Consider the following 14,226-nt stretch of genomic DNA (forward strand, 5'->3'; position numbering starts at 1 on the left):
TACATCTGCTCCCTCATAGTTTTACTGGCTGACTTTGGTGACGACAAAAGGTTTTGTTTTGATTCCTACTAATTCTGCAAGGTCAACACAGCTATGGGAGGAAAAGGGAGAGAGTTTGATTCTCATCTGGTTCAAGCATCATAATAAATAGGATAGGTGCTCAACAGGGCTGCCCAGGTGTAACAGAGAAAGGTTTTTTCCTGGTGATGATGCACAAGCCAGAAAGCATGCAGCTTGCTTTCAGATCCTAGGCTGAGGTGCAGGGCTGACAGAAATGTTTTTTCCCCCTTTATAATCTAAGCACATTTAACCTGGGGTCATAAGGAGAAACAGGAAGCTCCGAAGTGCTATGTTTTACAGTAAAAAACACACATTAAATGGTTTAGATTTAAAACAAACACAAAACACACCATTCCTGAGATGTATTATATTAAAAAACGAAGAGTGCTCTGCTCCTAACTAGATCATCCACATTTTTTTAAAAAACTGTCTCCGCCGCCCCTCCCTTCGTCTGTCTAAACTTATGAAATTAACAATCAACTTGTAAAAATAGCAGCATCTATTCTCTTGTGGTTCCCTGAAATGTGATTTGCTCATCTGGTTCATAGGTGTGGCACAACAGGATATAAAAGATGATGGCTAAATAGTTTCCATTAAAGATCATCCAAAAACTAGCAGAATTTTCCTGTTAGCAAGACGCCTCATCTCTGGATATTTCAAAGATTTAATTTACTACCCATTGGCCCTTGGTTATTTCACTTTTACAGAGGAGGAGAGGGAGGAAGGAAGAGAAGGGTGGGAGGGAATAATTAGCTTCCCTTGTAAAATGTTCATCACCAGAGTAGAATGTGGAGCCTATTGGGGGGTCTAATAGATTTCAGGGTATTGTTCTTTGTGGGTAATAAAGTATGGGGGGAGGAGGGGATCAGTAAGTGGATATTACTTCTTACCACAACCCCATATGGAAGTAATCAAGCGCAAGGGTGGCAGCTGGAGCCAATAACAGTCACCTGCAGTTGAGGGACATGGGGGTTTCAGATGGGTTTTTAATGCTAATTTTCTTCAGAAACAATGAGCTAGAAAGAGCAGAGTAACAGACGAGGCTGGATGAATAGAGACCAGCCAGAACAATAGCTGCACCTGGTGTTAAGAGCAAAGGAACAGAGCCGGCACGCGTCAACAGCATAGGGCACATCTGTTACCCTCACAATAACACGCCCCCCCCCCCCATTCTCCCTTCCCGCTCCTCCAGCATGGTAAGTAATACGAGGTCTTTAAACATTCACAGCTTGCAGCACTGCAACAGGTTTGAGTTCTTTCAAAGCAGCAGCATTCTCTGCACACTCCCTTTCCGTCCTCATTTAGATTTAGTTAAATAACAGACAGCTGTCAATACATGGATGGCTATTTAAGTTACATGGCCAGACTGGAAGGAAGTCATCTGATTTGTGGGCCAACTGATAGATTTTTGGCTTTTCGTCATGCAGTTTTTGTGGCACTGAAGAGTAACAGTGACACTGAAGAGTTCCAGCTGCTAACAATGTTCTTCTGTCCGAAAGTCCACCCACCTGACCTGAATTGCATTAGAGACTCTGCCACAACCAAGAAAGGAGGAAATGCTGCATCTGAGCAGAGGACTTGGAACAATGAAACTCATTAAGCATTGTTTTAAAAACTCAGGGTTGGTTTTAAAGTGCCATTGCCCAAAGCTGTTAAAAACAATGTTAATTACTTGGTTTGTAAAGTGCTCTAAGAACACAATGAGTTAAGTATCAGAGGGTAGCCGTGTTAGTCTGGATCTGTAAAAGCAGCAAAGAATCCTGTGGCACCTTATAGACTAACAGACGTTTTGGAGCATGAGCTTTCATGGGTGAATACCCACTTCCTCAGATGCATGTAATGGAAATATCCAGGGGCAGGTATATATATATAGCTTCAGTTCATCTGCAAATTTGACACCATCAGCTCAGGATTGAACAAAGACTGTGAATGGCTTGCCAATTACAGAACCAGTTTCTCCTCTCTTGGTTTTCACACCTCAACTGCTAGAACAGGGCCTCATCCTCCCTGATTGAACTGACCTCGTTATCTCTAGCTTGCTTGCTAGCACACATATATATACCTGCCCCTGGATATTTCCATTACATGATCTGAGGAAGTGGGTATTCACCCACGAAAGCTCATGCTCCAAAACGTCTGTTAGTCTATAAGGTGCCACAGGATTCTTTGCTGCTTTTACAATGAGTTAAGACTCTTAATACTGAGCGGATGATGACTGTTTTACTCATGTGGAAATCCAGTTTATGAGGAAAGAAAGCCTATAGCCTATGTATATAGGTCAGACTAGAAGTTCACAGTGCTTCTGTCTGGCCTTAAGAGTCTATGCAAGTGAGGCACAAAGAAATTACATGCCCCTGGTCACACAGAAAATATCTAGCAGATCCAACAATGGAACTCAAGTCTGACTCCTAGTTCCATACTTTTAACTACAGGACCATCTCTCCCCTGCACTTTAAGGACCCTGGTATCAAATGTAAGCAGAAATATGGGTATTTTCTGATTCGCTTCAGGAACCGTCTCCAAATCTTTGTACAAATGAAGTAAAAGAACATCTCAGAAATAAAGTTTAATTAGCCTTTGTGAAGGGTACAATATGGCTTTCCCAATGACCATTGTCAAATTTTTGTTCGAACACAATTTTATATCTAATCTCTGAAAAATAATGGAGTATGTAAATATTAGCTAGCCACTAGGTTTGGTCAAGGAAGGTTTACCATCTAACTCAGAGAGAGTACAGAAAAGTCAGCTGTTCTAGCATGTAAAAAAAGAGTAGGTGACACTAAGTGACTCTTTTTCTCTTCAGTTCAAATTTAAAAACATGTTACCTAATGCTGCCTGTAAGCCTTTTAACAAATATCTCCCTCCACACATTTCACAGAAATCTCTTCATATTCTGTTGCATTGTACTCAGCGATCTGGTAATATAATGGAAACTGTGTCTGGGTACCAATCAAATTAGAGATTTTTTTCTCCAAATCATAAAAACTAGAAATGGGAAAGCCAATAGGCCATTTAGTTCTCCCCATACCAAATCAGGGTTGTGAACCATGGTATTTTCTACTAAGAATAACTAAACATGGCATTGGGAGTTTCCACATTTACAGTCCAATTAGTTATACAAAATACTGGATCTGGAACTGCCCGCCTTGCAAACTCAAGCTGGAATCCAGAAGTCAGGCACTGTTCTTTCCTTCTTGTGTATTAGCATCATGACTAAAAAGTACTGCAGGCCAAATTATGCCCTCAATGACATGTGAGCAACCCCTTTGCCTTCAAGTGGGTATGCAAAGGTAAACCAATTGGGACTTGGTAAACAATTATGTTGATGAAGCCCTAGAAGAAATCGAATCCAGATCTCTCTCAGGGTATATCTACACTGCAATTAGACACCTGCAGCTGGCCAGTGCCAGATGACTCAGACTTGGGGGGCTCGAGATAAGGGGCTATTTAACTGCGGTATAGACATTTGGGCTCAAGTTGCAGCCTGTGTTCTGGGACTCTCCCACCTCACACAGTCTTAGAGCCCGGGCTCTAGCCTGAGCATCTACACCACAATTAAACATCCCCCTCAGCCTGAACCCTGCAAACCAAGACAGCTGGCACAGGTATTTAATTGCAGTGCAGACAGAACCTCGGTGATGTTGGTGCTGTAGGCCTGAGAAGTGACACTGTAATATTAGAGCTTAATCTAAAACTCATTGAAATAGACGGGAGTTTTTCACTGACTTCAGTGGGCACTGGATCAGGCCCTCAGTGCTATTAGCGGATACAATTCAAATACACCAAGCAGGTATGTGAAGCAAGAAGATAACACTTTTCCATACTCACTACTCATAGTAAAACTGCACTTGAATTTGTCTTTTCCGGTTTTAAATGACTCACGTGATAGTGCTTCCATCATTCCCCTAGGAAGACTATTCCAATCTAGGAATACTCCTCAGATCAGGAATTTACCCCAGTAGTCAATTTAAGCTTCTCTGTGCTCTGATTAATCTTACTCTTAGCAATACGCCACTGGCCCACTCTGAGCAATTCCTTCCCCTTTCTGTGGTTACAGCCTTCTAATACTTGGTTTTGGTTATATTTCCCTTAGTCATCAACCAGTCATGGTACATATGCTTAGTTCTCTTAACCTTCTCCCGCAAATCAGCCTTTCAAGATCCTTAATTTTGCATCATTTTCTAATTTCACCTCCAATTTGCTGATGTCTTTCAGTATAGAGGTGTTCAGAAAAACCATAGCTACTACTGATTCCAACAGGACTGTGTGTAAGCTCAAAAGTTTCTCTCTCTCACCAACAGAATTTGGTCCAATAAAAGATATTATACCTCACCCACCTTTTCCCTCTAATATCCTGGGACTGATGCTGCTACATCACCACTGCTTCCAAAATAACTAATTGTGAGTTAGTGTGGCAGAATGCATCCTTAGCAGTTGTGGAAATAGTGAGATGATGCTTCTTCTTGAGGGCGGCAGAATGAGGTCCTAAGCGGACTAATAAAAAGTCATGAGCTTTCACTTCTTTTGAACCACTGAACAGTTTGATCAGATCCTTTTTTTATCTATGCACTCTCCCATTCCTACGTATCTATAATGATTATCCATGCAATTCTGGATAACATGCAGGTGTTAAACCAAAAAAACATAGCTAGAATTTACCTCTCTGTTCCAAGCATTTTTCCCCCAGTGTTCCCTGAACATCCTGCAGTGTTGTTCTAATCCAGGCGTAGGCAAACTTTTTGGCCCTAGGGCCACGTCAGGTACAGAAATTGTAGAGAGGGTCAGGTAGGGAAGGCTGGGGAAGGCTACACCTCCCCAAAGAGCGAGGCATGGCCTGGTCCCCACCCCCTATCCAACCCTCCAGAACCCCAACCCCCATCCAACCCTCCATGTTCCCCACCCCTGACTGCTTCCCAGGACTCCCACATCCTATCCAAACACCTCTGCTCTCTGCCCCCTGGGATGCCTGTCCCCCATCCAATCCCCCCTGCTTCTCAACCCTGACTGCCCTCAGGGCCCCCCCTGCCCCCATCCAACCCTCCCAGCTCCCCCTGTCTCACGTTACCTGTGGGTTGGGGGAAACGGGAGCTCAGTCCTTTCCCTGTGTGTTTCCCCTGCTCGTTTGGCTGCTCTCCCTGGCAGTCGGGCGGGGTTTGCTCCCTGTCTGGGCTTGGCTGCTGGGGACAGGGGCCACACACGCTGGGGGTGGAGGGGGACCCTGGCTTGCTCTGCCCCTGTCCCCGGCAGCAGGGCCCAGGCCCCCTGAATACCCCCCTGGAACCTTCCCGGAACTCTCCCTGCTCCCCACCCCCTGTGCACCAGGTCTGGCAGTGCTATAGCCGTCCTGCCTGGCCAGAGCTGCAGCCACACTGCCCAGGCACTGGGGGAACTGTGACTGCGAGAGAGGCAGGGAGGGAAGGGAGCAGAAGCGGAGGGGCCAAGGGCTAGCCTCCACCCCGTTCACCGCACTGCCAGGGAGTTGGGCCGGCTCCTCCACAAGCCTGTCCTGACCCAGCTCCCTGGCAGGAGCTCGGGGACCAGAAGGAAGGGTCCTGCAGGCCGGATGTGGCCCAAGGGCTGTAGTTTGCCCCCCTCTCTTCTAATCTCTTCTCCTCTTCCTCAGGACTCAGTCTTCTGCAGAACTCGAACGTGAATTTGGCAGGCTAGCTGTTTAAAATAAAGACTAATAGCCCAATTATGCAGTCCAAACGTGGGCAAAACTCCTGATCACTTAACTGGGAGTTTGCCTGCATAGTGACTGCAGGATCAAGTCTTAAATGGAGCAAAGTAATTTCAATGAACAACAGCATTAACACTGGCAAATTCTGCAGGTCTTCAACACCATCAAAGCAGAAGCTACCCAACTGCACGAGAAATAGCTCATGCACTGATGCAAATAAAACATAACAGAAAAATTCACTGTTAGGAACTGGCACATGCTTGTATGGTTTGTGACATTCTTCCTTCATTCCAGCATGTTCTGGGATGTTAATTTGCACAGCATTGCCCAGTATGCTACTTTCTAGGTGTTGGAACTCAAGAGACAAACAGCAAGGTTTAGGTGTCCATGTGCAGAGTCACTTTCATTAACCAAGGTGCTGGCTTGCAAAGCGTACGGAAATGGCCTACACCCAGTGAATGTTTGCAAACTCCAAGAGAAAGAGAATTGTTTAAGATAAGAGCGCATAGGTAAGAATAATGAAACGAGACTAAGAATAGGGACATTTAGCCTGAACAGCGGGATAAACTTGCTGCCAGGGAGCTCTATCAGGCTGTGGAACAGTCTCCCAAGGGAAGCCCTGACACTTGGCAGGTTTAAAAACTAGCCTGGACAAAGCACTAGTAAGTGTACAATAGGGAATAGTCCTGCACTGGCAGGGAGATGTAGTAGATAACCCAACAAATATTTTCCACCTCTGATTCTGTAGCAAGGTTTCCCATCCTCACTTTTAGCCTTCAGAACTTTAGGGTGGATTCTGGTATATTTGGTGCAACTGGGCAGCATTTCATGGATGAGCATAAGGGGAACACAATGGATTATAAATGCAGCAGCTCTGGAGTTTAGTGATGCAAAAAAGAGTGCCAATATTTTTTAGTGGCATACACAAACATTCAGCCCCAGCGCCAATAGCTCACCGGGTGTTCAGTGCTATAATTTTTACAGTAGTATGCCCTGAGGGATCAGCGGAACATTTTGAAACTGCTGAACCTTTGGAAAAAGAGGAAAACAAAAAGCAGGTTTAAAATATATATGTTAGATTGGGAATTCCTAGAATAAAATGGAATCCAATGTACAGTAGCCTTGCAATATAAATTTTAACAGCAAAGAGATGTTACTGCATCACAAAACTGAACTGAGATATTTAAATATTGATAGCATCAGTACCAGCTTTGAGAGTATAAAGACAAAAAGGTAGCATTCTCTCACACAGTGCAGAGAAAAAATGTGTTGGAGGAGTATTAAAATTATGAACATTTGGGAGCTGATGGAGAAGACTTAACCCTATACATTTACTCCTATATTATACATCTCAGTTTATAAAATATTGTTTTGCAAAACTGAGAATAAAGCTTGCCACAATGAAAAACACATTACATTAAAAAATCCTCTCACTTTTCCATTTCCCATTAGACTAGGAAACGCTGAATGCCAGCCCTCGCCCCAGGAAAACCAAACCTTCCATAGCAACGTAAAGGACAGAAAGCTAACGCAGCCCTCCTTAGAGAAACAGTTTACTATTTTTTTAGCTGCATAATCCACGCACCAAGTCAGCTCATCTATTGAAGTTTTTACCAGCAGAACCACTGCAGTCTAAATGAGATGGTTAGAGAGGGGAGGGCGACACTGCAAAGCACTGCATATGTGAGGGTTCACATGCACAGATATACACCCTCTCCTACTCTCTGAGCTCAAGGTTCAACTGATCTGCAGAACAGAAAAATATTTCTGCTCTTAAAAAATTAGCACACAGCAAAACAGCGAAACAAAAACAAAAAAACACAAATAAACCTCTGAACATTTTTAAAAAATAATCTAATTTAAACATATTGCTTACCCGAAATACGCAGGTTACAACAATCCAGCTGCTGTAGAATTCACCTAATTTCTTCGACATATACATAAAATGCTCTTCTTTTTTTGCTCTTAATCTTCGAGCACAGCCTCAGACCAGCCTTCCTTCTTTCATTAGCTGGACATGTGTCAGCTCTCTCACATCTGCGATTTCTCACTGACTAGAGCCGCCTGTCCGATCCCAGGGAAACACAGATGGATCCCAGATGGGAAGGTCCAGCCAAACAAACCAGCTCTTTACCTCGCCAGAATATCCAGATATAGACACACACACCCTCCTTTCTCTCTCTCTCCCCCCTCCCGTTCTCTCTGTTACCAGGGCTCCTTGCCAGCTGATGTCACTAAGCACACACCTATCAGTGACTCTCAGCCACTTTGACATTAACTTGTTAAATACCCATAATTTGTTTATGGCTGACAACAACACTGATCCTGCACTACAACGATCCATGCTAGCTCCCCGTGAAGAGGGGCTTCAAAGGATGACACTATTGGACGTTCAACTGGACTGACCCTTTCAAAATCCTTTATGCCTTCATGTTTATACAGCTCTTGTTTGTAGAGAACGCCTGTGGTAAATCACTCTAGTAGGTAGCCTGTAGTGCTGAAGAGAGTATAATTTTAGCACTCGGTTTTAGAAACTGGATTTGGATAAGCTGTTTGGTAAACAAACTAATTTTCTGAAGGTTTTCTAGTGCACGTAAATCTTTCATGTAAACTGCCTTCAAATTTCAGTCCCAGTTTGCAAAATTGCAAAACTGGCATGTGTTAACAATTTGAAGCAATAAGAAGATACTGTTCTGATGGTGCAAGGATCTCAAACTAGGGCTGGAAAACTCAGAGGAAGAGTGATTAAATACGTAACATTCTAATCACAGAGGAGGGGAACTGTTAAAGAAAAACATGCCTTATTGTTTAATGATATGTATAGTGGATTCATGGGATAAATCTTTTCTTAGCAGTCACTGAGGAAGCTCATAGAAGAAAGCCATTGGACACAACCAACTTGGAGTGTTTCCATAAAGTATTTTGGGCTGGTCTACACTAGAAAATTAGATTGACCCAGCTACATCGCTCAGGCGTGTGAAAAATCCACACCCCAAGCTGACCTAACCCCCCAGTGTAGATAGCATTTGTTCAAAGGAAGAATTCTTATGGGACCCCCTCCATAACTGCAGTAGGTTTCTACACTGACCCACTGCCTACGACCACACTACAGCTTTAAATTGATATTAGTAAAATCGATTTTATAAAACAGGTTTTATAAAATCGATTTTACGCGTCCACACTAGGGCACATTACTTCGGTGGTGTGCGTCCATGGTCCCAGGGTACCATCGATTTCCGGAGCGGTGCACTCTGGGTAGCTCAGTAAAAGAATAGGACAAATAACTTCGATATCCATCCACACTAACCCTAAATCGATTTAGTAATATCGATTTTAGGGTTACTCCTTTCGTTTAGCTGGAGTACAGAAATCGATTTTAAGACCCCTTAAAATCGATTTTAAGTGCCTTGTAGTGTGGACGGTTACAGCGTTAAATCGATTTAACGCTGTTTAAATCGATTTAACGCTGTAATGTGGACCTGGCCACTACAGCTGTGCTGCTCTATCGTTAAGCATAGGCATAGCCTTAGACATGGTAGCTCTGCAACACGTAAGCACCTCTGCCAGGATTCTCACTTTGTTGTAGCCACTCACCAACACACACCTTGGACAACAACAGAGCTTGGCTGGCAGCAACTACACTGATCACACTGCACCAGTGCTTCACACATGGAGCCAGATGCTAGGACCTAGGGGTTGCACAGTTCACATCCACAGCCAGTGCCACACATACAAGGGCCCCTGCTCGAATTTCACACTGCTTCTGCTCCTTGAAGAAGGAAAGAGGTGACAGCACCACCACACCACCACTGGGGACTTCCTTGAGCTGTGCAGGTTCAAACATGTAACATGACCCTTTAGAAAATCACGTGGGCAACACTGAAGTTTCCCATATATTTGTCTGAAAGCTAGACAGCTCAACAAAACTCCCAGCACCTAATAACAATGTAAAGCCCAACACTGCCAAGACTACCAAATGCTGACTTTAAGTGGGGAGGAGAGGGAAAGTGGAAATCCTGATTAAGACGCTGATTCTCTGGAGAGCTTTGGCACAAGAATGGCAGAGGTGTCTGATGATGGATGGCAGATAGTTATTCAGCTTCCCTGAGAATTTTATTGCATGATTCTAGCACAATGATATCTAAGGGCCAAGCGTGCAATGAGGCAACTCCAAGCAGAGAGTACTATGCATGGTCATAAATACTTGCAGGAACAGGCCCCAGGCTACTGGAAGTTATACAGAAATTGAATGAACTCAGCCAATTAGAAGCCAGGGATACTGGCCAATTACAGACCCAAAACTGGTAAAGGTGGTTCTCAGTTATTAAATTCCCAGTGCTTTGTTTGGTTACTGGTCCCCAGAAACCCACAGCCCTAGGCTCTCAACAGACATGGCCACTTGAGTGTCTCATCTCCCTCTTCATCCCCAAATTGCTCTATTTCTCTTCATTCCCAAGTCAGGTTAAGAACCCCTCATTTCTCTTGGGAGGGAGGAATAGAAGGGGATAGTGACAGAGAGGAGGAGCTTTCAAAGTAAAGGTTAAAACTGTGCTCTGTGGGAGTGGGAGCTAGTCCTTCCTAAGGAGCAAGGGTGGGGTTAGAGGTACTGAGGGAAAGAACTCTAGTCACTTGAGTGTGCCCCCTGCCAACTCAGTAATAGCAGCACTCTGGGCTCACATATGCTTCTGTCTTCAACTCTGGCGTTTCAGCCCACAGCGCCCCAATCAGGATTTACAGGACTCAAGAAATGCTTCAGAGGTGTGCCGAATGCGTGGGCCATCCTTCCTTTCGGGCAGCACTCTGTCACAGCATGCTAATGAGGTGTCTGCTCACAAAGGATTATTTTCTAGATTTAACTAAAAAAAAGGTCTATTCAAACATCCCCAATGCCTCTATTTACTTGTGCTCTAGTCAGCCAACCAGCCAGCAGAGGGGGAACTAGTTTAAGACTATTTCAGATCTCTCTGTCCCAAGAAGTGACAACCAAGATGTCAGTGCACCAATAAGAAAGTTAGCTATAAAAAAATTATGTTAAAATTTCAGCTTCCTTGAGAAGAAAAAGAGTTCAAACGAAATGAATAAACCTAAATGTCCCTTTACAATAGTTCCTCTTTGCACGAGAGTTCAATTCCATCTAGCTTTTTACTAGTATACAGTACATATGAATGACATGATTCATTCCAATGACATGGGGAGGGTGTCACTTGGAGAGCTGACACATTTAGCCTTTCTACCCCAAAGAAGTTGAACCTGAGTTTACATTTGCAATCAGTCTCCTACAGGTATGCAACTGTTCTGTAAATAATTTGTATCAGGGGAGATTAAAGCAGGTGAAGTTCTGATCTGTTCAAGAGATGTTTTATTTGAAAAAGTTAGGGTTTGGGGTGTGTTTACCACCTTTTACAAAGCACAAGCAAAAAACTGAGGCTGTCAATATTTCACAAAACAAGACAGAAAAAGTGCATCTTAGTTATGCAGACACAAACAAGTTTAAAAAAGTGAAAAAAACCAAAACTTAAGTTTTAAAGAACTATTTTCCTCATGTTTTGGCCTGCAGTCCCAAACACTGCCAGGGGAAAAGTCAATTCGCAACAGCTGCGGACAGCTAGTTAAGTCCAAGGACTAAACAACACAATCAGGGAAACTGATAAAATATTAATGCAGCAGTTTCACAAAAAAAATTTTCAATATTGTTTTATTATTGTTGAGGTGAAAATGTATTCCCACAAATTCAGAAGCCCTGGCGGCATCGCACCATGCTTATACAGTCAGAAGCGTGACTGTATAAGAATGGCTCCTGACTTAATGGATCTGTTCTGTGGTTCAGATTCATATCTTTGTTTTGTGACAAAAAAGTTTTTTCCTTTAACTCCCGTTAGCTAGCCCAGCTCTGGGAGAGAGAACTGAATTTTATTTTTTATTTTTTGCTTTGTCAGCTAGGTTCCATCTGCAAAATCCCTTGTTGTTGGTTATTGTGCATAAGCCAAAGAACCCATCTCAGTTTCCAGAACTCAAAGTGAGTTTGCAGGATATATCATTAAAAGAAACAGGCCAGACTATTGTCAGCTACTGCTAAGGGGCACAGTTTAAGGGGCAGAGGGGAGGGAGGCAGAGAATACAAAAAGGTGGCATAGAGCTTGCTCTTGATTTCCACCCAGCTCTGCTGTACATATGGCTAGTTCCCAAGCATAAAAGACAGGCAATGACTGCTTTAACTCTGGCTGCAAACGGCCCCAAGAGGGCGAGGCCAAAACTGCAGTCAGGAACGGACACAGCAGACGGAAGTCCCAGCCACATCGCCTTTCCTCTAGTCAACCCCATATGCTGCCAGTAGGGTGAGGGTGTAGCAGAGGAGGCTCTATGCCAGTAGAAGTCCCTCATGTGGTGGAGTGATCCTCCCAGGGCCAATTACATCAGCGCTACCATCAGACTCCCCACATAGTGCAGTGCAATGTGGACACACTGCCCAGATGGATCTGGTCAAACATCTTTTTTCTTATAACTTGACCAAATTTGCTCGAGTCATTTGGATACAAATATGAAGCCCCACTGTGCCATTTTAAGAGAGCCACTTTTCAGAGTATAACCATGCGACTAAGAAACCCATGCCTTGAGGTGTGTGATTGGGACCATATCCATACTCTGTGCAAAGAGGCACACTGCAGCACACAGAAGTTTTCCAAATCCTTCTTGTATGAGTGGATTTAACTGGATGTGTCATACCAGTGTTATTAAAATGACAGAAAGCTGCTCGTATGGCAAGGGCACTTCATGATACCACCAATGGCAGAAAGCTTCTGAGGAGCCATCAGAAGAAAACCACTCTGTTAACAAGCACGTGAGCTTGTTGAGGACTCCCCTCCCCTTAAACAACACATTCTCAGGTATTTTTAAAGAAACTCCCCCCCCCCCAACCCCAATGGCTTACAAAATTTAATTTCAAGTTATTAACTGCAAGAATGCCTTTGAGAGCGCTAACTTTTGTTGTAGCAGTCAATTGTCACTCAGGGGCAAACAAATCTTTCCCCTTATTTTCACAACCCTGAAAATAGTTTTTAAGTGGAGAAAAATCAGACATATCAAGGATGTTAAAAGCAGTTTGCAGTTATATTAATTCAGTGTTACAGACAAATTAGCAAAATGTGCCCACTCTGTACCAAACCGACTGAGAACTTAAAATGTTACTTTACTTGCCTGTGTCAAAACAAGAGAAGAGATATACCCACTTCTCATCAAGGCAAACAGAAATGCACTGCACTGAGTAGCCTCATAGGTTCCATCTACACAGTAACTAGACACCCGAGGCTGGCCTATGCCAGCTGACTCGGGCTCGTTGGACTCAACCTGTGGGGCTGTTTCACTGCTGTGTTGACCTCTGGGCTTGGGATGGAGCCTGGTTTCTAGGACTCTGTGAGGTGGAAGGGTCCCAGGGCTCAGGCTGCAGCCCAAACCCAGAAGCCTACACTGCAATGAAACAGCCCTGCATCCCAAGCTCTGGGACCCGAGTCATCTGGCACATGCCAGCCATGGTTTTTATTTGCAGTTTAGACAGAAAGGGCATCACCGTAATGAAGAAAAATATGCACTTATATGGATGTTTTTTAATCTGTTGCTATCAATCACTTTACAAAAGGCGAGGGAACCTTGATTAGGGGCCTCCTAAAAAGCCTGCTGAAGTCAACAGGAGTCTTTCCACTGACTTCCATGGGCTTTGGATCAAGTCTTACGTGACTTGCCATGGTTACATAGCGCATCAATGCAACCCATCTCAGTATTCCATTCACTAGACCAAAAGGGAATGGCGTTCTAGCCTTTACTTTTCTTTATAGAGGAAAGTATTTCAAAATAAGTTATCGGTGACCCCTCACTACAAAAACTCAGCAACTGAGAAACAATGCAACTCCTTCAACTATGGTGGCATACCCGAGCCCACTTATCCACTGACACTTTAAAAACCTTTACACTCCAATCTGAGTCTATGCCGGTTATGCGATATATATAGGTATTTTTTCATCCTTGTAAACGATATCTGTAACCCCCATAACCCAAGCCTGACCCCAGATGTACAGTACCTTCCCTCAACCTGTGTATATTTCATTTTAAACATTTACTTTACTAAAAATTTTTCTCTGAAGCAGATCTCTTGAAATACATTTTCTGCTAAGCTAACCCGTCCACTCCCTGCGCCTTTGCCATCAGAAGGAAAAAAATGTAAAGACAAGACCTACCAACAAGAAAAAATAAACCACATAAACTGACAGACATTGAGCCGGATTCCTAGTTAAAAAGGCAACTAGCTAGTTTGCTCTGATAGCAGCCATCGCTAAGGATTCTGCAACCCAGATGTTGATACTGTGCACGGACACCACCATGGAAAGAACTAATACTGCATCCAGCGGCTAGGAAAATTGCTCTCCCTGTCTCTGTGCATTAATCTGGTCCTACTTTCTTCACATGGGAACGTTCTATGGAAAGAACTATGAAAA

At 43.7% G+C, this 14,226-nt stretch overlaps 1 protein-coding gene across 5 annotated transcripts in view; it reads right to left on the reverse strand.

Moving 5' to 3' along the window:
• Positions 1 to 14,226, reverse strand: part of CBFA2T2 (CBFA2/RUNX1 partner transcriptional co-repressor 2) — a 108,700-nt gene that overhangs the window by 67,894 nt on the left and 26,580 nt on the right. Inside the window, exon 1 of one of the 5 annotated variants that reach the window (XM_030533006.1) lies at positions 7,617 to 7,875. The exons of the other annotated variants lie outside the window; for them this stretch is intronic. The gene's annotated coding sequence lies outside the window, so the exon portion shown is untranslated. Of the gene's footprint in view, positions 1 to 7,616; positions 7,876 to 14,226 lie in introns of those variants that run through there. 5 annotated transcript variants of the gene reach the window in all.

This window comes from Gopherus evgoodei, chromosome 14 (assembly GCF_007399415.2).
Source record: "Gopherus evgoodei ecotype Sinaloan lineage chromosome 14, rGopEvg1_v1.p, whole genome shotgun sequence".
NCBI lineage: Eukaryota > Metazoa > Chordata > Testudines > Testudinidae > Gopherus > Gopherus evgoodei.